The 24,793-nt window shown below is 43.6% G+C and overlaps 1 protein-coding gene and 1 long non-coding RNA gene across 2 annotated transcripts in view; one reads left to right on the plus strand and one right to left on the minus strand.

Moving 5' to 3' along the window:
- The window catches only part of GREB1L (GREB1 like retinoic acid receptor coactivator), a 229,354-nt gene extending 211,204 nt beyond the window's left edge, over window positions 1-18,150 (minus strand). Inside the window, exon 1 of the mRNA XM_084849730.1 lies at window positions 17,980-18,150. The gene's annotated coding sequence lies outside the window, so the exon portion shown is untranslated. The remainder of the gene's footprint in view (window positions 1-17,979) is intronic.
- Window positions 18,151-18,250: 100 nt separating this feature from the next.
- On the plus strand, window positions 18,251-24,367 carry LOC146347058 (uncharacterized). Its single transcript, XR_014790136.1, has 3 exons — window positions 18,251-18,482; window positions 20,203-20,332; window positions 21,877-24,367. It is a non-coding gene; the product is annotated as an uncharacterized LOC146347058 (long non-coding RNA).
- The last annotated feature ends 426 nt before the right edge of the window (window positions 24,368-24,793 follow it).

Below are 24,793 nucleotides of genomic sequence, written 5' to 3' on the forward strand. Positions count from 1 at the left end.
GAGCCACGTATCCCCCATCTTGTAACTGTGCATTTGGTTTCTTTTTCCTAGGTGCAGAACTTGGCATTTGTCCCTATTAAATGCCATTCTGTTGTTTTCTGCCCAGCACTCCAGTCTATCCAGATCACTTTGAATTTTGTTTCTGTCTTCCAAAGTATTAGCTATCCCTCCCAATTTTGTGTCATCAAAATTGGTACTAATAATACTTCATAAAGTTACATGTATTATGTCCAGTGAGGGAGACAATTCTGGGAGAAGAGGAGCCAAAGGGAAATTGGTCCTGGCTGACTGTGCAAAAAAAAGGAAAGTTGCTAGGCGAGGCTGCAGACTCTTGTGATGTTTATCACTGTCACAGAATAGATTAGTATGTTAATTTACTATATCAATATCTGTATTGTTTCATAGGCCCTCAAAGCCCTATGAAAGGCCTTTGATACACATATGTGAGGGCTTAAGTTCTACTTATGTGCAAAGGGATACCACATCCTCAAAAACAAGGCACACTGCTGTTGTTTTTCGTTGTCTTTTTTTAAAAAAAGTAAAAGCATTTGCTTTTGAGCTGGGGCTAAAGCATTTAGGAAAAATGAGAAAAATGAGTAAAACTGTGTACCACTTTTGCATGCAGCGCCTACAACAACGTAATTGGTAACAGCCAATTTCCAGGGAGTTCCAAAGCCAGGACACCACCACTGAGAAGATCCTCTCACATGTCCATTCGTTGTGCCTCAGCTTAGGATGGGATATGAAGCAATCCTTCACTGCCAACTGAAGCATGTGGGTAGGTTCATGTTGGAAGAGATGGTCCTTTATACAACCTGGTTCCAAACCATTTAAGCAGGGGTGGAGAACCTCCTCTCTGCAGTTTAAAGGAAAGAAACTGAAACTATTCAGAATGATGTAGCCATCTGAACCTTAGATGTTTTAAATACACAAAATCACAGCTATCAGGAGATGGGGGAATTGTGACAATTCTTTTCTGGTGCTTCATGGGCTCATAGGTCCATAATTTCAACCCGTCAGGTGATGGTCCACAGTCTGGCAAACAAAACAGGGAACTGACTCTTTTCTATGCCCCATATAAAGCCTTTAGGAAATCCAGAATATGAAATACTACATGTATTTCCAAGTTAATGTCCTAAATCACCAAGGTATTCTCTTATTTCATTTGGAAGACAGCTGGTGCCTGACAGCTTCTTGATGCAAAACTTGCTCTGTTAGCTTCATCTTCCTCTACTTTGTTCCGGCACTGCAGAACCAAAGCACGGAAAGAAAATGTTCTGCTATTCTCATAAAATATTTCATTACATTTTGTCACAATGCCTTTAGAAATCATGCTGGCCTTCCACTCCTTTCACCAAGTTACTCATTTTCACTTAATTCTCTCCTAGCAGTTTTGCAGATCTGGGAGACATTCGCATTCATTTTTCGATCATACCTTTCAAATGAGGCTAGACGAATATCACTAAAACAAAACATTACACCATCACTGATCTGAAAATCCCTTAGATCTATACAAAGGAGGTGATTCAAAGCTATGGCTCTTGTCTGAACTGACTCTTCCAATTGAGTTCACATAGAATCACTGAGGTGGAAACATTTTCAGTGTTCCATCAGTCCAGTCATACCCCTTTTCCTTTTTCCAAGCAGAGTTTCCTATTTGCTTTCTACCTGTTTATACCTCTGAACATCTACTCGCTTGCAACACTTTTACCCTAGTGTTAAAAATATTTATTGGAAAAAGTTCTTTATTTTTCAGTGGATCCTCTTTCAAGAATGTGTGTTCAGGACAACAATCCTTGGCCAAAAGAAAAACCCAGACACAGAGAGAATAACCCACAGAGAGAGAAATACATTCTGTTTTCAAGCAGGATTATGCGGAACCCTTGAGATCCATGAGCATTCCTCAAGGCTTCTATGAAATGTTACAGCCACTCATCTCAGGCACTTCTCCTTTATAATCACAAATTAATAATTATAATTAGTACGAATTGTACTTTTGAACTTTGTAATTAAACAATTTACTTATTTTTCATTTAGGGGGCAGGGAGGGGGAGTTGGGGTTCCACAGGATATCATGACATGATACAAGGATTTTTCAACCAGAAAAGGGTTGGGAAAAAAACCTGGTATAAGCAATGGAAAACTACTGTGGCTGCAGTGATTTGCCAGTGTCTGAAGATGCTCTCCCTAAACTTGGGTGATCTGATCACACCTTCTTTATGGTAGAGTCCATGTGTTGCAATTTGTCACTTCTCCCTGAGTTTCAGAAGCTGATCAAAAGATGGCTCTTCAGGAAAATGTCTTAATTTCATCATACCAGATATCATTAAGGAAATCTTTTAAGAATCCTTCTTAACGTTTCCTTGTGAGTTTTATTGTTTGTTCGAAGTGACTTTTCACTTTGTTATTGTGATTTTTAGTGTTTTTGTATTTTGCTTTACAGCTTTGAGTGCACTATAAACAGCAGAGAAGTGGTATAAAATGCTGAATAAATGAAATAAGCATTCTTGCAGTTAAAGACACCATTAGATCCTTTCATTTTATTTCCATAGCAGCAATTTACTGCCATGCACATTTACAGTCAAATCTATAAAAGTTACCCTTTCAGATAACTATTCTATAGATTCCCCCCCCACACACAAATATCATCAAAAGATTGGACAATTTCTTCCTATATATGATCTTTCCTTATGTCATTAACAGCTGGAGGCAACTTACTTGCCACCCACCTATTTCAGTGTCACACATGTAATCCAATTCTCCTGATAAGCAGCTGTTCTCTTTCCTAACATTATAAAGAGTTACTGACCATTTTCACTCGGAAATGGTGAAGGCCAATCTCAAAACTGCAGAAAAGGAACAAGACAGTTTATGAGGGAGGAAATCTTATGGATGCTTACTTGGAAATAAATGTAATTGAAATAAAAAGGACTTGCTTCTATGCAAAAATATTTATGAGCACCTTGTAAAAGTGAGCACATATTCACGTTCTTGATAAAATGGAATACTGTTATTCTTTCTAGTTCACAGAAAATAGACAAGAATCAACTACACAGAGAGCCCAGAACTGTGGATGGAGACAGTATGGAGATATGGGATTCTCCTCACTTCATCAGTAACTTAGCAGCTGTTCTCCTCTAAAGAGAAAAAGTAACTGGGGATCTTCGAGGCACTGCAGTAGGTGGACCTACTAAACTGAGTCTTTCCTAAGTCAAGAAATAATAGGTAACAGAAAGAGACCTCAATAGGGATTAACTTGGTCACTGTTTTACTCCAGAAAGTATTTTCAGCACCGAGCAGAGTCTGTGAATATGGAAACCATAATAAAAGAGATTAGTGCATCTGAAACATACAGCTTCCATTTCTGTCACTATTTCCATTTCTTTCTATACTAGCTATAACCAGCCACTCCGTGGAATTATTAAGACAGGTCCTCTAGGTTATAGTAGACCTGAGCCCTGGAAAGCCTCTTTTAAGAAATCAACCACTGGTTTTTAGGCAACACCCCCTCTAAATCCTACACCAAACAGTGTGGCTATTGTAAGGTAATCAGACAAGAAATGTGCGTGCAAACAGATCTTGGTGCAACTTGCACATTCTGAACCATGGAGTATAAAGAGAATATGAAACATGGTTAGCTTCTGCTTCAGAGTACTAGCCTGTATCCATGTCCAAAGGACAATGTCATTCATTTATTTGAAATATTCCTATACCATCATTCATCACATGAGATTCCAGGGTGGCGTACAAAATAAATAATAAATAATAAATTATTTTAGGACCACAACTACACTTTTCACATTCCTATGTCCAATTAATATGCTGAACACAGGATGCAGTTCTGCAGTGCTCTGGTAATATCCAGATGGAAGAACTATGTGAGCAAAGCAAGTGACACAGTTCCTTCCCTTGCGATCATGAGAAAGTCCCCAGAAAGAGTGAGAGTGGGGGTCAGTGATAAGGAACTACATTCTGCCGATATGGTCCCTGTATGTCAGGGGTGCAGAACCTGAGGCCTGTGGGCCAAATCCAGCCCACTGAAGTTTCCCAGATGGCCTCACCCCCTTTCCCCAATCCTCAGTTATTTCGTGGTTTCCCGGGTTTTGCGTGGTTTATCCCCATTCTAAAAAGTTGAAATGTCTCTCGTAAGGCTTAGTTAGTGGCAGTAAGAGCTTCAAGCTAAAGTATGTTGGTATTCTTTGATGTTTTGGCTCCACCCCTAGGCCTTTGGCCCCACCCACCACTGAAATGCTGTCCCTGAGAACTTCTCCAAGATTGAATCCAAGCCTCAGGCTGAAAGGGGTTCAACAATTCCTGTAGAATTTCACTACAAGAAAACAGTACACCACCGTGGTAACAAATTAACCAGGCTAGAGATGGTTCCTTAACCAGCATTGCTATTAAAAAGAAAAAAAAAAACTGGTTCCACTTCTGTGGTTTAAAAGGAGGTGGCATTAATAAGGAAAGCTTCACTTGCTACCTTTCTTAAGGAACAGGAGATGGGCCAGTAACAAAGTTGGCAACCCAAAATCTGTAGCATGGATTGGGAATGTGTTGCTCTCCAGATGTTGTTGGACTGCAACTCCCATCAGCAAGTTCCTATACGCCAGTATACCCAACAGTGAGCTATGATGGAAGATGCAGTCCAACAGCATACGGAGGTCTGCGCATTCCCCATCCCTGCTACAGATCTTGGGTTGCCAGCACATTTGCCATCCCTGATCTATAGGATAGGCAAAATTCACTATACTACAGCACATAGGACAAGAATGTGCTCTAACCTTGCCAGAATAAACCCAATATACAAAGCAGGGCAATAACTTCATTTGGACCAACCAAAACGTCACAAAATAGCTTTCCGGTTTGTGATATTCTGGTTGGTCCTAATAAAGATACTGTTACACTGTGGATTTCAGATATTTTCTATAGACCAGTACAGCTATCCGTGCTTTTTTCTGCCTGAATAAGGCACTGCTAGATATTTTTGTTCTTTAGCAAAAGGTACAAAAGCGAAGACCTTAATAACTTACTTTATATATGCCACAGCTCGACCTGAAACCATAAACAAAGATGCTGCCATTGCCCCCCAGGGTTGCTGCTTCTTTTCTGACAGAGCCACTGTGATTTTAACAGATGCAAAGCAGACAGATATTCAACAGATGCAGACTCTTCCAGCATGGAAATGCAGTCTTTGCCCGCCATGCCATTTCCTAATGCCTGACACAGCTTGTTCTCACAAATACCATCTTAGCTCATCATTAAGCCTTTCAACTCACATTTTAAAAAGCAGTTAACACCATCCATGTGCAAATAGTGCCCAGACAGCAAGTGTTCACCACCCATGACTGTTATTTTCTTACCACTTAGATTCTTCATGTGAAGAATCTCCATGAAACTGCTGGATGTTCTTAGCAATGACCAGTTGCAGCAGAGAAATATTCCACATTACGGGACGCACTGTAGCTTAGTGGTAGAGCACCTGCTTTGCATGCAGAAAATCCCAGGTTCAATCCCCGGCATCTCCATGTAGGGCTGGAAAAAACCCTGGAATGTTGCTGCCAGACAGTGTCAACAGTACTGGGCTGGATGGACAATGGGTTTGACTCAGTATAAGGCTGCTTCCTATATTATGACAACCTTTCACATTTTAGAGGCTGTAACCATTTTCCATGCGGGGAATATAATGTGTAGAACAAGCCTTAGTCTATTGGTGGCATACCAGATATAAAAGGGAAGAATCATATATATGCTCCATCTTGAACCTATCAGATGGAAGGTGTGGCTGGACCCAAGGGGAAACATAATGTGCCAGAGCACCACCATGTGTGCATTAGAACTAGGAACAAGGCAGCAAAAGAAGAAAGTCAAATTATCAGATATCCCTCAAAATAAATCTATTTCTCCTTTTTCTTCCCAGTCACCTCATACATGGTCAACTGACAATATCTGAGTTGTAGCAGGAAACTTGTTTTCCATTGGCTCCCTGTTAGCAATGTGAATAAGTATTAAGAGAGGAACAGGGCCAAACACACCCCAGTAATAACTTCATAAAATGGCTCTTAGTTTTACAGCATTAAAGCCACATTGACTCCTCATTTCAAGAAGGCATTACCAAAAGGTGTTGGTAAAAAACTCTGCTCTCAGATACTGTAAAGACAATAACATTTTTTTCACAGTATTAGCTGCTATTTGTTTCCCCTCTTTTTATTATCCTAGAACATTTCTAAGAAATAAAGAAAATATTTAAAAGACCCAGTTTAGAAACCAAATAAGCTAAACCAGAACCCTAAAAGTGTATATTTAAAGATACCTTTAAAAAAAGCTTAGAGTCAGACTTGTCATCAAAATGGAGGTCCCTGATTACTTGGCAATGAGCAAGGACAAATGGTGTTGCCCTTTATTACTGTTTGCTTTTTGTAGAACTCCTGTGCCTTCAACAGCTGCCTGAGAGAAATTGTTCAGGTGAGACTTACCATTTAAAAGCTCGTCTCTGCGCCAAGAAAAGCTTCTCCTGCTAAATTCCCCTCTCTCTCCTCGAGCTGGTAAAGGCATAAGAGACCTAGCAGAAAAGCCACAACAGGTTGCAACTATATAAACATTCAAGCTTCCGTATCAGAGCTGGACTGAAGGGAAATTGCATAAAGCAGCTGAGTGTGGTGAAGTAAGGCAGGGGAGAGGGCACGTTCACCGCCTATACTCATTTTCATTAAAAAAAAAAAAGTAGATGCCCCTCCTGCATTTAGGGATAAACAGGCCCACAGATTGGTATTTTAACAGACTGTGGGTGCACATGTTAGACCCTTCGTGGCACCACTGACAGTAACGTCTACATTAGTTTTATTTACTTGCTTCAAGACAAAAAGCTGGTTTGTTTTTGAACACAGACCCTTCTCCTAAGCTCATTCTGCTTTTAAGGACATGGACAACCTAACTCAATCCTGCACCAACCAGCTGTTTGATATAGTTGAGCGTGTAGTGATTCTTGTGTGCGGCAGCGTTCATCCAGCTGTTTGTGAGAAACACTGCATATAGGTATAAGAGATTTTAACAAAAGTGCTTCCTGGGCCCTCATTGGCTCAAGGACTGTCTGCTCCCATATAGACCTGCCCAGGCTTTAACATCTGCCTCAGTGCCCCCCACCCCTACTCTCTGTACCATCATCTCAGGACATTTGCAAGTGAGCAGGCGGACAGGGTCTTTTCAGTAATGGCACTGCAGCTCAAGAATACTTTCCCAAAGTAGATTCACCCAACACCCTCTTTGCTACCTTGTAGACAGAGACCAAAAACACTTTTATTTCTACAGCATTTACTGTGAGATTTAGGTCTCCGTTTTTTTTTCATCTAGATTGAGCTTTAAGATTGCATTGTTTTAAATGTCTATTTTTATATTGATTGCTTTTAACTGAATTATATTTTCTCTTTATTGAATGCTACACTGGCTGCTCTATGAGCAGAGGAGCACAGCAAAAACGTTAGTTATTATATAATAATAACCAAATAATAATCCTCTTCCTCTCACTCCAACTCTCTTGCCTGGCAACAGGGTCACCTGGTGGTTCTAGGTATGGATCTGAAGGATTCCCATTGCTGCTTGTTGAGTTGGGTCTTGGGTGGAGGGAAGTGAAATGGGAGTTCCCAAGAGCAGTAGATCGGGCCCAGTATCCCAGCATACATGAAAAACTCCTCCCTACCAAATGCCTTGCAATTCTCCAAATGTGTCCTTAGGCCCCAGTAGCTTGAGTACCTATGCTTTAAAGTAATTAAACTTTTATTCTGAACTTAAGAAATTAAGTTCATTATATAGCCTATCTATGCCCCAAGGCAAGTTGAAAGTTATTTCCAGAGCCTGCCCTCTTATTCCTGGTCCTGATGGGCATCATTAGCATGAGCAGCTCTAAGGCTAGTTTGAATCACACTGAGCTTAGGAGAATGGGTTCCTTAGCAGCTGACGGGCAAGACAGTGATTGGAGGGAGACAGCAAGAGCAACCTGCAAGTAAGGAGATGGTAGAATTCTTTATTTATTTGGATGCTTTCAGGATGGGGTTACAAATTCAAAGAAACTTATCATTCCCTTATATGCAGGTTACTGTTGTTCTCTCTCGCAAATACTGCCCCATCCTGAAGTTTCAAAGTTGATAAGAACACATTAAGACACGACCAGATAGAATAAGAGGCCCTGCTCCAAGTGCTGCCCCCTGAAGACGTGAGGTGGCATGGTGACTGCTGACAGAACCTTTTTAGTGGTGGTGCCCTGACTGTGAGATGTTCTCCTCAGGGACACTCAGTGCTTCCAGATGGATGGCTCCTAGCACTATCATTCAAACAACTTCCTGCAACTGTTCCATCTTTCCTTCTTTAACAGATTTTTTTGTGGTATGCAAAAAAAGAGGGAAGTAGTAGTGGGAAATAATGGGAGGCTTACAAGAACTGCTCACAAGATTCTATGTTTGAGGCAGGACAATTGTACAATAAAAGCCTCATCTGGAAGCACCGTCTGTTCTTCTTTCAGCACCCAGTCAAGATATTCTTATTCTCTCAGGCTTGTAATGGAGACAAAACCCCATGCTACAAAATAATTATTATTTTATTATTATTTTTGTACTGTCTTTGTTAGCCACTTTGGAATCTTTGGCTGAAAGGCAGCCTAAATGACTTTGAAATAAATAAATAAATAAATAAATGAGTAATAAAACCTGGAAAAATTAAACACATCATTTCCAGATCAGCTTCAATTCTGACAGCAAAAGTGAGGCCAAATCACAATCCTCACAGAGCTTCGATAAGATTCATGACAAGAGAATGGGATACAAGCAACAGTGGGAAACTACCTGTGAAAGCGGCTCATGGCTGAAGAGTCTTTGTGGTTTCATATATATGAGTGAAGATGTTTCTTTTCCATATGTTGCTTCTTTTAAAGTATATATACCTACAGTTGTGGCTTTATTCAAGACTTCTTAGATTCAGATTGCTCCATGCAAGTATGTGTGTGTGTGTGGGGGGGTGTGCACGCACGCATGCAAACCATATTACACTGATTTCAGCAAAGCCAGCTGTTTTCTTTTTTCCCCTTTTTTGGCCCTGTCATATAGATGAAACAGATTCCAGACTCAAATAGGCCAGCAGAAGCTGAAGAAGTTTCAAAGCTCAAGGACGCTCAGCAAATCAGCTCTCTACAAGCATCATATGCTAATGACAGAGCTTCAGTTGTCCTTAACTTGGGGGGGGGGTGCGGGGAGAGAGAGAAATCACAAAGAGTCACGATCAATCACCCAGAGGTTTCTGTGGGGGGAAATGAAAACAAATTCCTGAATTGCACTCAGAAACCAATGTTCTGGTCTTCAAAGAACTGGTAGAATGTGTTCCTGGTCACAGGCTGTGCCAAGTAGATAGACAGCTAGATTTTGCTCCAAGACACAAAACGTTCTCTTCAAAATATATGCGGCTAGAAGAACCAGCCATCAAAATGATTTTTGCAACAGCTTTCCTGCTGTCATTACGAGGGGAAAAAACATTATTCCACAGCGGTGCACTGATCTGCTTAATGTGAATACAATTGGGGAATCGCTTTAAAAAAAACCACAATGCAAATGTGAATGCACATAAAGGAAATAAAACTCTGACAACTACCCTCAGGGGAGAATCCAATTTACTGCACACAGCCTGAGGAAGTACTCAAGTAAGACCATTCTAGTGGTAGAAAGATGCCCTCTGTCCCTATTGTGCTTTTAAATTATATACCTATATGTGGAACCTTTAACAAAACGTTGCAATGCATTTTCATTTCCTAATAGTAGTGTTCAGGGTTCCAGCCAGCCATGCCCTTTTCCAGCAGACCATTCTGTGTCCCAGTACTGGGAAAAAGGTGGGGTATAAATAACAGCAACAACAATAATTCCTTCCCACCTCCATTTTCCATTCCCCCGCCTTTTTTTTTTTTTTTCTCTCTTTTCAAAACCACACTTAACATTCTGTGACTACTCAGTCCTCACTGGGCTTCTTACTTTTGTTCTTGGTGCCTGCTTACATGGGTGGGATTTATTATTTTTTGCACTTCTGCAGACCTCAAGGTTCCTCTGCGTATGCTGATGATACCGTCCTCCTTGTTTCTCAGTGGCCCCATTTTGGCTCTTTTTCTGTCAGCACTCACCACTTGAGTTCATTACTGGAGGGACAGATAGCACCATTTTTCATCTTAGCTAGTACACAGTCACCAAGGAGGGAGCACTGCACCTATACTACACGCCATACTTCTGTTGCTGTCCCAACAGATAACTGCTTTTGATTGGTTCAAGTATCCCTTTAGGTCAGGAGTGGGCACCCTTTTGGCCCAATGGGCCACATGTGGTACTGGCTGATGGGGCAGGGGCTGCACATGTCCGCACACAAACAAACATGCACACACACTGTTTTCCATCCACCCAGCCACATCTCAGCACACAGGGCTGAGGAGGTTTAAACCTCTCCTGCCTGTGTGCTGAGACCTAGAGATAGGATCCTTGCAAGGTGGGAGGTAAAAGCCTCTCCCACCCCTCCCCCTTGCCATGATTCCCATTGAGACTGCTGTTTCTCTGCCACTGTTAGCAGTGGAGAAACAGCTATCCTGACAGCATTGGGGTGAGAGAAGCTATTAGCACCAAGGAAGTAGCAAGTACTGGGATCACTGTAGCACTGCAGCCATTAGTGGCATGGAAACAGCAATACAGGACAGGATCCTGTGACAGGATCGTGACAGGATCATGGGGGTGGGTGGGAGGCAGAACCCTCTCCCACCCACCACCAGTGATTCCAACAGAGATTACAGTCCTGGCACTGCTGACTAGCTAGGCAGAAAACTGGGTGCAGCTCCCCATCTTTGCAGGCTATACCAGGAGTGGCCAAAGGCCTCATGTGGCCCATAGCTTGCTCTCTCCTGGGGCCAATCTACACCGCCGATTTAACGCAGTGGGGGAGCAGTTTGGAGTGATTTGCGACACATAACGTTGTCGCCAATCTGCAGCAACCTTGAAGATTCCCCCCCGGAAAAGGTGCATTTGCGCAGAGTATTTTAGTCCATTTTTCCCCTTAATGCAGCTCCCCTGCAGTTGAGCTGTTGTGTGCCTCATTCCTCCAAATTAAATCCAGCATGATAGATGTGCCCAGGGTGTGTCTTTTACCTGGTTGTGACCTCGGTCAACACCCCTCCCTGTTTTCCCCCATTGTTATGCTTTCCCAGTATTTCACAGTAGCCTGCGCAGATACAGGTCAGGTTTCTGTACTTTGCCACTCACTATAATTCATTCTTCTTTCCTTCTCCACCCCTCTAAAGTAAACAATCTGGGGTAAGCTGCCTAATTTTCTAAAATTGCTAAATCTCTAAGTCTCTAAACTGTGAAACCTCCAAAATCCCCAAAACATTAAATTGTGAAATTGCTAATTCGCTATAGCACTAAATCACTATACCGCTAAGTCTCCATACCGCTAAATCGTTATAGCACTAAATTGTTATACCACTTTAGCAATATGCCAATATACTGTGGCTCCGTATGCGTGATACTGCTGTATGGTTCCATCTTGTGATAGGGACATGGGAGTCCCATTTTTGTGGAAACTGGCAGACTGTGGAAACTGGGAAGCACACTTGTTGGTGGGATGTAGGGAAACGTCCAGAGAAAAGGCTCTTCTCCTTTTTTCTGGATGCCTGATATCCCTTACAATATATTTCCTTTCCCTGAGCAGGGGAAAGAGGGGGGTGGGGACCAAGCCTCTCATATGTGGTAGATGACATTCATTTTGACCGACGGGACTCTGCCCACACCACCCCAAAGTAAGACGGATTAGAGCGCAGTGTGACCTGTGAAAGTGGTTGGTTTGGGAGGGGTATAGTCTGCTTTTTTCAGCTTTGTGTGCTGCTGACAGACCAAAGCTGATTTCAAGAAAAAGCCGAAAAAAAGCTGAAAGCGATTCTCAATGCATTTTCATGAAGATGGTCCTCTGGTTTAGATAAATAATTAAGGCTGCAATCCTAAACAGAGTTACTAAGGAGCATGTCCCATTGATCCTGGATGGGTTTCTGAGAAAGCATGCATAAGATCAGGTTGCAAGAAGCACTTAAGCCACAGAGCTTCAGGGCTAACCTCTAACGTAATACAAGGAGCAGTGCCAATTCCAGGTTGTGAGGGACCCCTGTTACCACTGCAGGGTATTCTTCTGGGTTCAATCTGCACAGCCATCGCCGGATCAAGGCCATAATGAACCCTGGGGCTAACAGGCTGTTTCTGCCCCCAACATTGAACTCACACATGACATTTGCACATGCACGTGCACACACAAAGCTATTTTATGTACAACAATGCAAGAACTTCTTTTACTAACTATCTTAGCAGATATCACCTTCTATGATTTTCTGGAAGCAAACGACACATACTTTCTCCATAGTAGAAAATGCAAACAGAAATACACGCTCCCCTTCATCTCTTTTCTTTTTACAGGGTAGAGCACAGAAACACAGGAAACATAGACACACATAGAAACTCTGTCACAAATACACACGTACAGTACGAGAGAGAGAGAGCATGTAACACACAGTTACAAAACACAGACGAGAAAAAACAAAGCAAACTGCCCACTTTATTTAAAAAAAAAACTTTAAAGACTCCTCTTGCATAAGCCCCCTCCACCCATTTGTATTAAATTTGGCAGGCTTCATACCATCAGGGTTATATCTGCAAATTTCATCCATTTCTGACAAAACATTAAATATAAGGTTTTAGCCATTTGTCCATTTCCCCATTATAATCAGTAGGGAAATATCCAAAGCTTTGGAAAATGAACTGAAACAAGGCTCTGCTTTGGATCCAAAGAGAAGCATGTTTATCTGAGACTCTAAGTCAAAGTGCCCCCTATCTCAAGCAGGTTCTAAATAAAATATTTTTTCTCTGCACACCCCGGGCCTCTCCTTCCCTGACTTTGCAGCCAATGACAAAAGACGTCCAGTTTGGGTGATCTGGGGAGGGGCCTCTGAGCAGGGGCAAAGTTTCACCTATCTTACCAGTACTAAAACAGGGCACAACACATTAAGTCGCTCAAGGGGAAGCACCTACATTGTTTGGGGGGGGGGTGGCCAGCCATCTAGGAGGCAGTGGCCACAGTAGCAGCCACATTCTCTATCTGCCTGGCATGGCAAAGGAGCAAGGCCAGAAAATAAGAGGGGCAACCCTAGAGCAAAGGAACATTGGAAGGCAGAGGACCACGGGCCAGAAAGCCAAGAGAGTATAAGATTGCCAGATCCCGACTTAAGAGGGCTCCTTTAAGAGATGCAAAGAAGGGAAAATTCTACCAGGTACTGTTTCATCCATCACTGTGATGCCATGATGAGAAAGGCTGTAATCTTATAAACATTTACCTGGAATTAAATCCCATTAAACTCAATAGGACTTAGCTTGAAGTACCTATGTACAAGATTGCACTGTAAGGCTGTGATCCTTTTATCTTCTATATTTCTAAGAATAAACTATATCACACACACACACACACACACACACACACAGAGCAATGTAAAATATTGCAATAGTATTTTATCTGCCCACGTTTCTAGTACATACAATCTAGTTTAAGCATGCCTCTTAAACCACACCCCCTGTGGTTTGAACTGTATAGAATTTCAGATAAAGTACCTATATGTTTACCTGCCCATCAATCCATTCAGACTGCATTATTGTTCATTAAGTTATTTCTTATCTCAAGTGAAATATCCCAATGTCATTGCATAGCGGCTCATCAGATAATCAAAATAAAGTACCTACTTGATTCTGATCTTATGCTTTGGGTAAAATCCAGCATAAGTTCTATTTAGAGTGCACCCTTTAAAATGAATGGGACTTAAGTTAGTCGTGACTCATTTAAATCCTATTCATTTCAATTAGTCTACTCTAAGTAGGCCTTATGTTGGATTTTACCCAATTAGGTTTTACTACTACAATCAGTCCACTTGCAGAGACCATACATTTAAATGCAAGTAAACTTGCTGTAGGTATATTGAGGGGTTGGGCCTCAGGGTGTGATTTCTAACCACACTTAGTTGAAAGTATGTTCTACCGAATTCAATGAAACTTAATTCTAAGTCAATGTATTTAGAAATAGGGTATTAGGGGCAGTCCATAATTTATATTCTGACTTTCAGTTATACCTCTAGGCAGCTAACCAAAGTTATAAAAATAAAATAGTTTTTAAAACAGTCAGTGAGTAAGAATGCAATCCTATGTGTGTTTAGACAGAAAAAAGTCCTATGACTCCCAGCATTCCCTAGTCATGCACATCGGACTGCACCCTAAAAAACTGGAGAAAATTCCATATTTTGAGTGTCACCGCAAAAAAGGCTCTCTCATCAATAGCCACCAACCTAGCCTCATACAGTGGGAGAGACCAAGGGAATGTGTCCCTGATGAAGTTCTCAACTGCCCAAGAAAGGGAGATTTGATACCAGCCAGTAGTTAGATAGAGCATTAGCATCTAGGGAAGACCTCTTAGAAACAGCTCCATGACCTCCTCCCTCAAGACAGCCAGGCAAACAACTCCCTCCTAGGGATGGGGAGAAATTTGTCTGGTTCACATTATAATGCGAACTTACCCAATTTCACAATTCCAAACTGATACACAAACCAAAACTCAGTTATCCTTGGAATTCACATTTCTATGAATCTTGCAATGGAATTTTCCAACTGAAAAAATGCATAGAAAAATCTGTATATTAGTGAATAAAACATTACAAATGCATTATATTAGGAAAATTGCTTGCAAAAATGTTTATATTAAGCAAAATTGTGTACAACGATGCAATGATTAGGAGAGGTGCGCACAAAAATGTGCATGAATGTTCATGCAAACTTGCCACACACACAAAAAAGACTTCTCAAACCAAGTTTGAGACAAATCAAACATAAGATTGGGAAAATAAGAAACTGTGAGAAACCAAAATAGATTCATCCCTTCCTACTCTCTCAATTCCTCTATAAAACACTGACCAATATTTTGAAGCATTCTGAACCTGTACTGTATCAAAACTGAAGTAAGGGCAGATTAAAGTGATTTTATCTGCAAAATGCCTAGCAAGAGAGTGTCACAATGGGCTTCCAGAACAACTGAAGCCAACTGAGGGCCTAGACGGAGAAGGCCCCTTACAACTCAGAAAAGCTGCATTGGGTTGTGGCAGCACAGACATGATGGTGGCAGCGAATTATGGCTTCTTCACCACTATCACCACACCACTAAGTAGGCCTTCAAATGGGTTCTCGTTCAGTCAGGCTCATTATGAGTTTTTCTCCATCTGCATTCCAGTTATTTTCCTAGTTGATCCATTGTTCCAAGCTCTCTGGAGAACCAAAGTGCTAATATGGCTCTAACCAGCAGGAGAGAATGCTTAGCAAAGATTGTGTTGATTCCCCATTTTAACTCTAAATTCCAAAGATTCCAAAAAATTCAAAAGTGCCAAAAAAAATCCCCCCAGCAGTGTGAAAGCCGTGTGAAACCTGATTCGATCCATCAGGTGCCAACAGTGGATCATCTGAACTGGTCCTCCACCCCCAAGGAGGTTAGGGCTGCCAATAGCTTAAAACAGCAATCTGACCATAATAAAGGAATTGTTAGAATTCCACATACATCATCACCATCACCACCACCAGTCCAAAAGCCCAAACTGAGCATGTGCCCTGCCACATACTTCTGGGTCTAGATGACTTGAGACAGCCTCATGGTTGTCATGGAAGCCATGAAGGCCTGAGCCATTCTTCTCAGAGATGCCTCAGCATGGATATTGAAATCCCCCAAGACAAACATCAAACAAAACCATTTCCATGAGCTCAGGTATGAAGGCTCTTAAGAAGCAGGGTAGATGGTATGCCAGCAGAATCCCTAATCTGTCCAGAGACCCCAACATAAGTGCAAACACTCAAAACTGCCACTCTGGATCTAGAAAAAGAATGGACTATGATAAGATGACTTCCCTGACCAGTCTTACTTGGTATTGTGCTGCGAATCTAGCTGGGCACAAATGGGACAAGTCAATGCCTCCACATCACCCAGCCGAGTTCCCTTAAACCCAGTCAGCTTTCTCATCCAGGTACAGGTCCTCCTGTGTAGCACTTATTTTTAAATTCACTGACCTAACATTCACACCTTCCCTGCCAAAAATCCATCCTTAACTTATTAAAACACATATTGCAACCCCTGCAAAAAAAACGCCACCAGGAAATCTAAAACATTAACTGCCAGATAGTAAAAAAAGAAAAAAGTAAAGTAAAAACAGCTGAGTAAATATCAGTTGTTGTTATAAAAGAGAGGCATGTATCAGCATCAAATAATGCAGGGGGAAGAAATCACTTATTGAGGCTGCAAGCCTACACATATTTACTTGAAAGTAAATGCCACTGAACTCCATAAAACTTATTTCTGAGTAACGTGAATTAGACTGTTTTCATAAGGGACGCTTATAACACAGCCCTACGCATGATTACTCAGAAGTAAGTCCCACAGTGTTCAATGAGGCTTACCCCCAGGTAAGTGTATACAGGATTACAGTCTTGAATCAGCTTTTATAAATCTGTAAATCAAGTTTAAAAGCTACACTGACAATCAGTTAGTTTAAAACTAGATCTCTTCTGGTTTTTATTCTACACTAACAACGCTGTGTTTCAGTGTTGCATTCCAGACTAAGACTGCAACCCAAAGCACATTTTCCTGAAAGCACCACTGAACGCAGTGGAACTTACTTCCAAGTAAACATACATAGGCGTGTGCTATTTAAGGCATTCTCAGTGTAGTGCTCTTAACCAGCAAACCTGATGGTTAAGCGCATCTGCAACATGTGCAAGCGAGACTGTAACCCTACTATGCTCACTTATTTGGAATTAAGCCCGGTGCTTACTTCTGAGTAAACTGATCCTGAATAAATAGGATCAGTCTGCATGGCTCATAGTCCTAAGCATAACCATAGTCTTAAGCATAGGGAGTCCATCCCATTGAATTTAATGGGTCTTACTTATGAGTAAACACGCTTAAAATAGAACAGTTGATTTCAATAGGATTTGTAGAAGAACACCCTCTCCCCGGAAGAAACAAAACCCCAAAGCACTTCCACCACAGCGATGTTGCAAAGAAGAAGAAGAAAAACCATCTCCCGCTGATCCCCTTTATTTATATGGGCATTCTCCCCGTTTATTTCGCCTCGGAGGGAAGCTCCTGTCATCTCCAACTGTCACCACAGCCGTGCCTCCGCAAAGGATCCTAAAACTTTCCAGCAGAAACACAGAAACCTCTCAACAGCGACTAAGCCCGAAACAAGGCACGTCCAAAGAAACGCAAGCCTACCGATCTATTGCTGTCCACCCGCTTCCTCCCCAAAGGTAAGAGCCTTTAATTCACTCCTCCTCCGCGGCCGATCGATTTGCCCCACTCGGGCACCAGCGCCCCTCTCAGCGAAGCCTCCTATTGGCAGCTGGCTGGCCGAGCAAGTTTTTGTAATTGTTCTTTTTCGGGGTGAGGGCGAGAGAAGCCAAGGCTTCAGGCGAGGCAGCTGTGCTCTGTTACCGAATCCGACACCCGCATGCAGCCTTCCTCAGGGGCAACCAAGGCTGGGACAGGCCAAGACCTCCCGCCTGGGTGCCTCGCCCTCCCCCTTTTTGCAGTCGCCCTTCTCTCCAACTGCGGGCTGCGTCTCGGAGCCGAAAGCGGCACCATCACCCTAGCCCCAGAAAAATGCACCGGACCCACAGCAGCGACGTCTGCTACTGGGGAGGTAAAATCAATTCGATTCGCTCCCTCCACTGGGGCTGCCTGCAGCCGACCCGGCCTACGCTGCCGGGATAACCGTGAGCAAACGGTCCTGGCCAGCCTTTTAAGCAATGCTGCTATTCGTGCTGCTGCTGCTGCTGCTATTCCTCCGAGCCGAGTCAAACCAAGCAAGCGGAGGCCCCGCCGCAGCCACGACCGGTGCAGCTTTCTTACCGTGCGAAGAGCAGGGAAGGAGTTAAGGCGCTCCGAGCTTGCCGGATTCCCCCGTCTCCCTTTCCTGCCGCCCGCGGCCCCCCTCCCTTCGCACAGCTGCTCGGCGAAACTCCCCGAAAGCGAGCGCGGCTGCTTTCTCCTTCCTCCCAGGGTCTGTCGCTGGTGGACGAGGAGGAGGAGGGGCGGCGGCGGCGGCGGCGGCGGCGCTCAGGGGCGGAGACGGGGGCTGGCGTCGCGGGAGCCGCCCCCATCCCCCCTACGGGCCGCGCGGGAGGGGGAGAGCGGAGGAGCGTCCGGGAGCCGCGCGCGCTCGTCGGCTCCGCGCCTGGATTTCCTACTCGCGGGGGGAGGGGGCGCGAGCCCCCATGTCCGGCTGGAATCCCTCGGCCTGAGTAGCCCTTCCGCCCGCGCTAACCTTTCTGCGATTGAGCGCGAAAGGGCGGCTAAGCCCTGGTGTTTAAGTGAAGTAAGAGACGCGCTGCATTCAAAGGCCTTAGTCGCCGGTGAGTGTGCGGCGCGCGGGCTGCCTCGCGGCCCTACTCGCAGCCTCGGGAAAGAGAGAAGGGAAAGCGCGTCCGGGGCGCTGCCATTTATTACAGCTCTGCGTCGAAGGGATGCTGCGTGGGTAGGTGGGCACGCGCGCCTCCTTCCCCCCCCCCCCCCACGAGCACAACCTTGTACTCTGGATCCTGGGATATACTATCACTACCGGATTCCACAGCGCGATAATTCTGAGAATAGAATAGCCGCTTCAGCTTTAGGCATGCATGAAGTGATGTTGAATTTGAGGTTGTAAATAAACTACACAACCAGCTGCCTTTCGAGAACGGGGTTTGTTTGTTTGTTTTGGCTCCACACCCAGGAAAGCTCAGGGACTGGGCGGACGAGTTGTTGTAAGTTTAGCAACACAGAAGAGTAAGAACCACTCAGGGCCGGCCCGTGACATTTTGCTGCGTGAGGCAGAACCGCAAACGACTCTCCCTACCACCCCAAAGGGTCTGAATTTGCTTCCTCTCCCAGTCCTCTTTCCTTTTGTGTGCTGTCTTTTAGTCTGCAAGCCTGGCAGGCAGGGACTGCTTTCTTTCTTATCTTCGTAATAATAATAAATAAAATAAGGTGCATAGTGGCACTAACAGGTAGCCAGGTTATTTTGGCACTTGAAGAAGAAAATCCCATAAGCACTTCACCTTGGCAGTAAACCATGAAAAATACATGAAAGAACTAACAATCTGCTGCCATTTCAAATCAGCTGCCTGATGCAGCTGTCTTACTCTGGGTAATGGTAGGGCCAGCCCTGGTCCCAGTGTGTACAGCGGGGCATACGCCCTAGTAGGTGTGACTGAGATTGCAAACTCAAGAGCTGAGAAATTGAGCTGAGAATGTTGCAAGAGAGTTAGGCTTGGCCTGGAAACTGGTGGGGGAGACTGAGGGAGAAGGCAAAGCAGTGGGAGTCAGGAGAAGAGGTGAATAGGTGGGTCCTTATTTGAATCTGAGAACAAGGAGGAAGGGAGTGAAGGATGTTGGAGATGGACATTTGGCCAGCTGGACCACCCACCTCATATCCACTCTCCCCCCGCCCCCCGTTTCTTGCTTGTCCTTCAGAAAGGGAATGCCTCCAGCCTTGAGGATTGAGATATCAAGAGCTTAACCAGCAGTGATCCCTTGCCTTGTTTCTCTCCTTGGGCTGACAACGACCAAGTAGCTCTTTCTTACCACAGAGCTACATCTTTACTGTGGCAGTTGCAAGGGAGGGGATTGAAGTGGAACAAATTAAAACATTCACCTACCTGGGGCAGAGCTATTCTTGCACTGAAAGTTCAGGTGCCATTGTGAACTACAATTAGGGAGGGTCTGATAGGTTTCTGAAAAATCTTGATGGGTGTACTGCCTTTTAAAAAATTATTTCTCTCTTATGAGGAAAAGATATAGGATGTTGGTAGACGGAGGACTCCTAATGCTACCCGTTAAATAGCATTGTGCAGCTATTCCATCTTGTACTCCTTAACAGTTTTTTCCATGTGAGAAGAAAGACAGAAGAAGTGGTGGGAAAACAGGGATTACAAGCGGAAGACATTTTCTAGACACGCACCCCCCCCCCCCCCGGTAAAATTCCTTGAATGGGGCAGGGTGATGGCACTATATAAAGACTTGTCTGGAAGCACCCTAAGTACTATCTCTTATTGTGTAATCCCGGTTTATTCTGACACTTTTCTTTCTCTGAAGGCTGCCAACTTAGTACAAAATTAGGAGCTACGTAGGGAATTGCATTGTAAGAAAAAAGCCATCTGCAACTCTCTGAAGCGCCTATGCACCATCTTGTAAAACAAGAAACAACCTGAGGAAAGGCAGACAGGTAAGGAGTTCTCGCTCAACTCCAACTCAGATGAACTTGGCCTAAGTTTGAGTGCAGAAATACAACATTTCCCTCCATAATCTTCATCTCTTGTAATGAGCAGTTCTCACATTCACATGGATCACTTGATTCCTCATTGTTTGACTTCTCACTGCTGAATGTGTGAACCAAGTGAATGCCTTTGAGATGCTGTGATTTGTTGTAGCATATCCATAGAATCATAGAATATTAGGGTTGGGCGGGGCCTATAAGACCATCAAGTCCAACCCCCTGCTCAATGCAGGAATCTAAGTCAAAGCATCCTTGACAGATGGCTGTCCAGCTTCATCTTAAATGCCTCCTGTGTGGGAGAGCCCACACTGCTCTCACATGCTAATCATCACCTCATGCTGATATGCCTATGTGGACTGGTCTGTTCTTTCCATGTTCACAGTTATGTTTTGATGTGTTAGATACATTTGAAGAACTGATATTTTGACAAAGGGTTTGCATTGAAGACATGGGTGTCCATAGGGTGAGGGGGGCAAGAGGGGAAGATTGTCACCTTCCTAGAATTTTAAATTTATTGATTACTTAATGTATGGAAACTAGAGAGCTCTAGCATGCCCCAGGAGTCAGCAGCTGGAGGCCTAGAGAGATCTCTGAGACCATTTTTAGTGAGAGAATAGTAGGTTGTAGCTGCCAATCATGGAGACTGTACTGTTCTAGAGGATGGCCTAGGCCAATAGCTCTCTCTTCACATTAATGTGGCTTGCTCAGCTGTAATAATGCTGCTCCTGACTTGCTCCTGCGAATCTTGAGAGACCCAGACCCACCCCATAAATACAAAGACTGTGTGTGTGTGATAGGAAATATGTTTGCATCAACCTTCTTAAGCACGATCTATTCAATTGGCTTCAGTTTTCCCCTCATGGTTATGGGGGGACCCTGGCAATAGCCTTATCCAGGCTTCCTTGGACCCTGCTCAAATATACCTCTTTCTCATTCCCTTGGTTTGGTTCCTGTCAAAGTGCGCACACTCACATACACAAGTGCGTGCACACGCACATACACACGTGTGCGTGCGCACACACAGAGCTGCTCTGGCTCTAGACCTTCCTCCCTTCCCAAGCAGGGACTGAGAGGAAGATTAGTGCTGTTGCCACCCATCAATTCATCCATTCATTTTATCTCAACTTTAAAAGCCAGGCCAGACACCAGGTATGTGCTGGGACTGGGAGAGGGGAAGTAATGGTGATTATTGTAGTCAAGTTTGAGGGGCTGAGGCAGGAGCATGGGACATCCTTGATTAAAGACACTGTTTCCCCATCCATACACACACAACTGTGATGAAAATACTGAATATACAATCGTACCATATCACTTCAAAGAGAAATAAGACACAAATAATCCTCTTGATTTGCATACAGACATTCACCTGGTTAGGAACACACTTTTTCACAAGGCCTTTGCAGTGCAGGAAAACTGTTATATTTGCACAAAAGCTGGCATCATAAATTGAGATTCTAAACTACTTTAGTAATACACAGTTATCATTTCCACAGAGCTAACCACACTTGAGAAGTTTGAAGAAAAGGCATAAGAAGAGCCAGGGGGAAGGGAAGTACTTGTACCGCCATTTCATTGATGCAAGATTGAGACATAGACTTAACAGATGTGCTGAAGGTCATGAAGTCTGTAGTAAGACCAACAAAAGAACAGAGATCTGCTGAATCCTGTTCAAGTGCCTTTTGATCCTGTTTCTTTATTTCCTTGTGTCTGAGAAGACTGAAAAAGGAAATTCTGACAAACAATACACTTTATAAAAGTGCTGAAGCATGCATCAAGTTCCTTGGTTTTATAATTCAAGACCACTGCCACAGAGAATAAAAAATAGACTCTGGAGATAACGCTCTCAAGGAGATGAAAGTTGAGAGAAGGTTTCTTACAACCAGTGTTGACATACTTTCTTTATCTCTCCTCCCACTGACTCACCCTCCCAACAGGCCTAAGTTGAGCAATTGGCACGCAACAACTTCTGTTGATAGTTCAGCTCACTGTATGCCTCTGCTATGAAGCATACGGTAGGAAAGGGTTAGAAAAATAGGTTGTTTATTTAAGAGAGCTTCACACATTACATGGAAAACACAATTGCTGCATCTGGCTCGTGTTTTCATGTAAAGTGTGAGCATCATACACCTATGTAGAAATATCTTTAAACATCTGTGACCATGCATCTGGGAACCATGACCCAAACGTGTGTACATGGGTATATGGTGTTCACACCTCACATGGAAGCGTTAGGATAATGAGCTGGATCCCGTGGTGCCATTTTGTTGACAGAACGTCTTCGTCAGTGGAACCAGGAAGGGGACAATTCCCTCTCCCCTGCACGCCTTCAGAATCTGCTGCAGAGAGCTGGGAAACCCGCTAGAATAGATTCTCAGGTGGCGCAGAGTGGGGAGGAGAGAGGGAGAAAGTCCCGTTGCGCTAGCAGACTTCCACTGGCATGATGTTGGATTTAACCCAGTGTGAGTGTACACACAGCAGTTGTAGGTGCTGCATAATGTGTGGAGCTGTCCTTCTCAACAAGTTGGCAACTGTCAAGATAACATAGAAAGTCATCTCAGTAGAGGCTGGTGGCCCCAGTGTCAGTGTGGCAGTGAATCCGTTCCAGGTTTCAGTCCGGATCAGTCAGAACTCTAAAGGAGTTATCCAAAGTATGAAGCAGTTCTGACTGATACCTGGAGCAGATTCACTGCCCCACTGACATCTGAGCCACCAGCCTCCACTGAGCAGTCTTATACCAGGTCAGATTACTTGTCCATCTAGCCCACTATTGCCTGCTCTGACTAGTGGCAGTGCTCCAGAGCCTCAAGCAGCAAACCCTTTCACATCATCTGCTATCTGATCCTTTTAACTGGAGTCGCCAGGGATTGAACCTGAGACCTTCTGAATGCAAAGCATGTGCTGGCGCTAAGGCACCTCCTGAACCTGAAGATGCTGGGAAATGGCAAGATCAGTGGAAGGCCCACTTTTCAAAGGAAGAAAAGTAGTTGTGCATTTTCCCCAAAGCAACAGTAGCCTTACATATTACATCGTTGTTGTGAATGGTATGCATAATTTCCTTCACATGTCCCTTCCTTTTAAAATTTGGCAGTGCCATGAGGCAATCAGCCTGATTCAATGCATATTTACTTAGAAGTAAGCCTGAGTTCAGGCAAGTTCACTCACATAGAAGCGTACATAGGACTGAAGCCTTACATTTTTCTAAAGTTGCAGCAGGCTCGAGAGACAGATGTTTGACAGGGAATATCCTATTGAGATGTCTGATAGCTAACAGCTTACTGAGACTGGAGGGAGAACCAGAAGCAAGGAATAGTGCAGCAGCTTGATCTATCTATGCATCTTTGGAAATCAGTCATATGGGTTTCATGGGACTTGAACGTAATGATGTGTAGGCTTTTTCAGCCTTAGGGACAAACTACACATTATATTGAATGCATCTTCATTTTTGAATGTATGGTGGTTGTTTTGAAATAGCTGCCGGGGGTGAAAGAGGGACAGTTGAGATTGGGACTGCAGTGCAGGTGGAGGGGTGGGTGGGGTTAATCCTTTATCCTAAACTGTGGTGCCACAAAAATCTCCCCCACTTGCTATTTGCCCTGGGAAGAAAGCTGTTGTTAGTGCCAATCACATCAACAGATGACCCAGAGCAACTACCAGATGTCCAACAAGACTCCATAAAAATAGCTGTGACCATTGTTTCCAAAAATGTACTCTTTGTGTCAAGTTTTGTACATGGATTTTAGGAATGTGTGAAGCCTCCCATTCCCTCCTACCCCCAAATGTATCTTTTTTAAAACTGACCACTCATCTCAGTTGCATTATCTTCAAGGATGAGGTCCTGTGTAAGACACAGAGCAATCCTATGCATGCCTGCTTAAAAGTAAGTCCCACTGAGTTCCATGGGATTTACTTCCAGGTAAGTGTGTATAGAATAGCATTAGGCCATTGACACAATTGCCATTGAAATAAAGACAGACCAGAACAGAGAAGTACCAATCCGGCCTGGCAAGGTGATTATGAAGGTTGTACATCGAACCTTGAAAATCCCTGGGATTTTAAAAAGCCTCATGCATATACAGAAATACTAAAAGATAACAGATAATTTTTTCTCTACAGAATCTATTACAAAACCCCAGCAGGCGACAGACTCCCCAGGGTGCAATCCTATGCATAGTTAGACAGAAAAAGTCCTACAACTCCCAGGTTTCCCCAACCAGCAATGGCTGTCTGGGGAATCCTGGGAGTTGTAGGACTTTTTTCTGTCTAAACATGCATAGGATTGCACCCTTAATTAATCAGATAGAAGAGGTTGTTTTCATGTTTCAAGCATATTAAGGAACAATTACATTAATTTAGCCCTGTTTTATCTGCTATCTGTGTTATGACTGAAACAGGCATTTTTAACTGCAGCTC

Source organism: Heloderma suspectum, chromosome 4 (assembly GCF_057233095.1).
Source record: "Heloderma suspectum isolate Gila_16-S chromosome 4, 16-S_ref, whole genome shotgun sequence".
NCBI lineage: Eukaryota > Metazoa > Chordata > Lepidosauria > Squamata > Helodermatidae > Heloderma > Heloderma suspectum.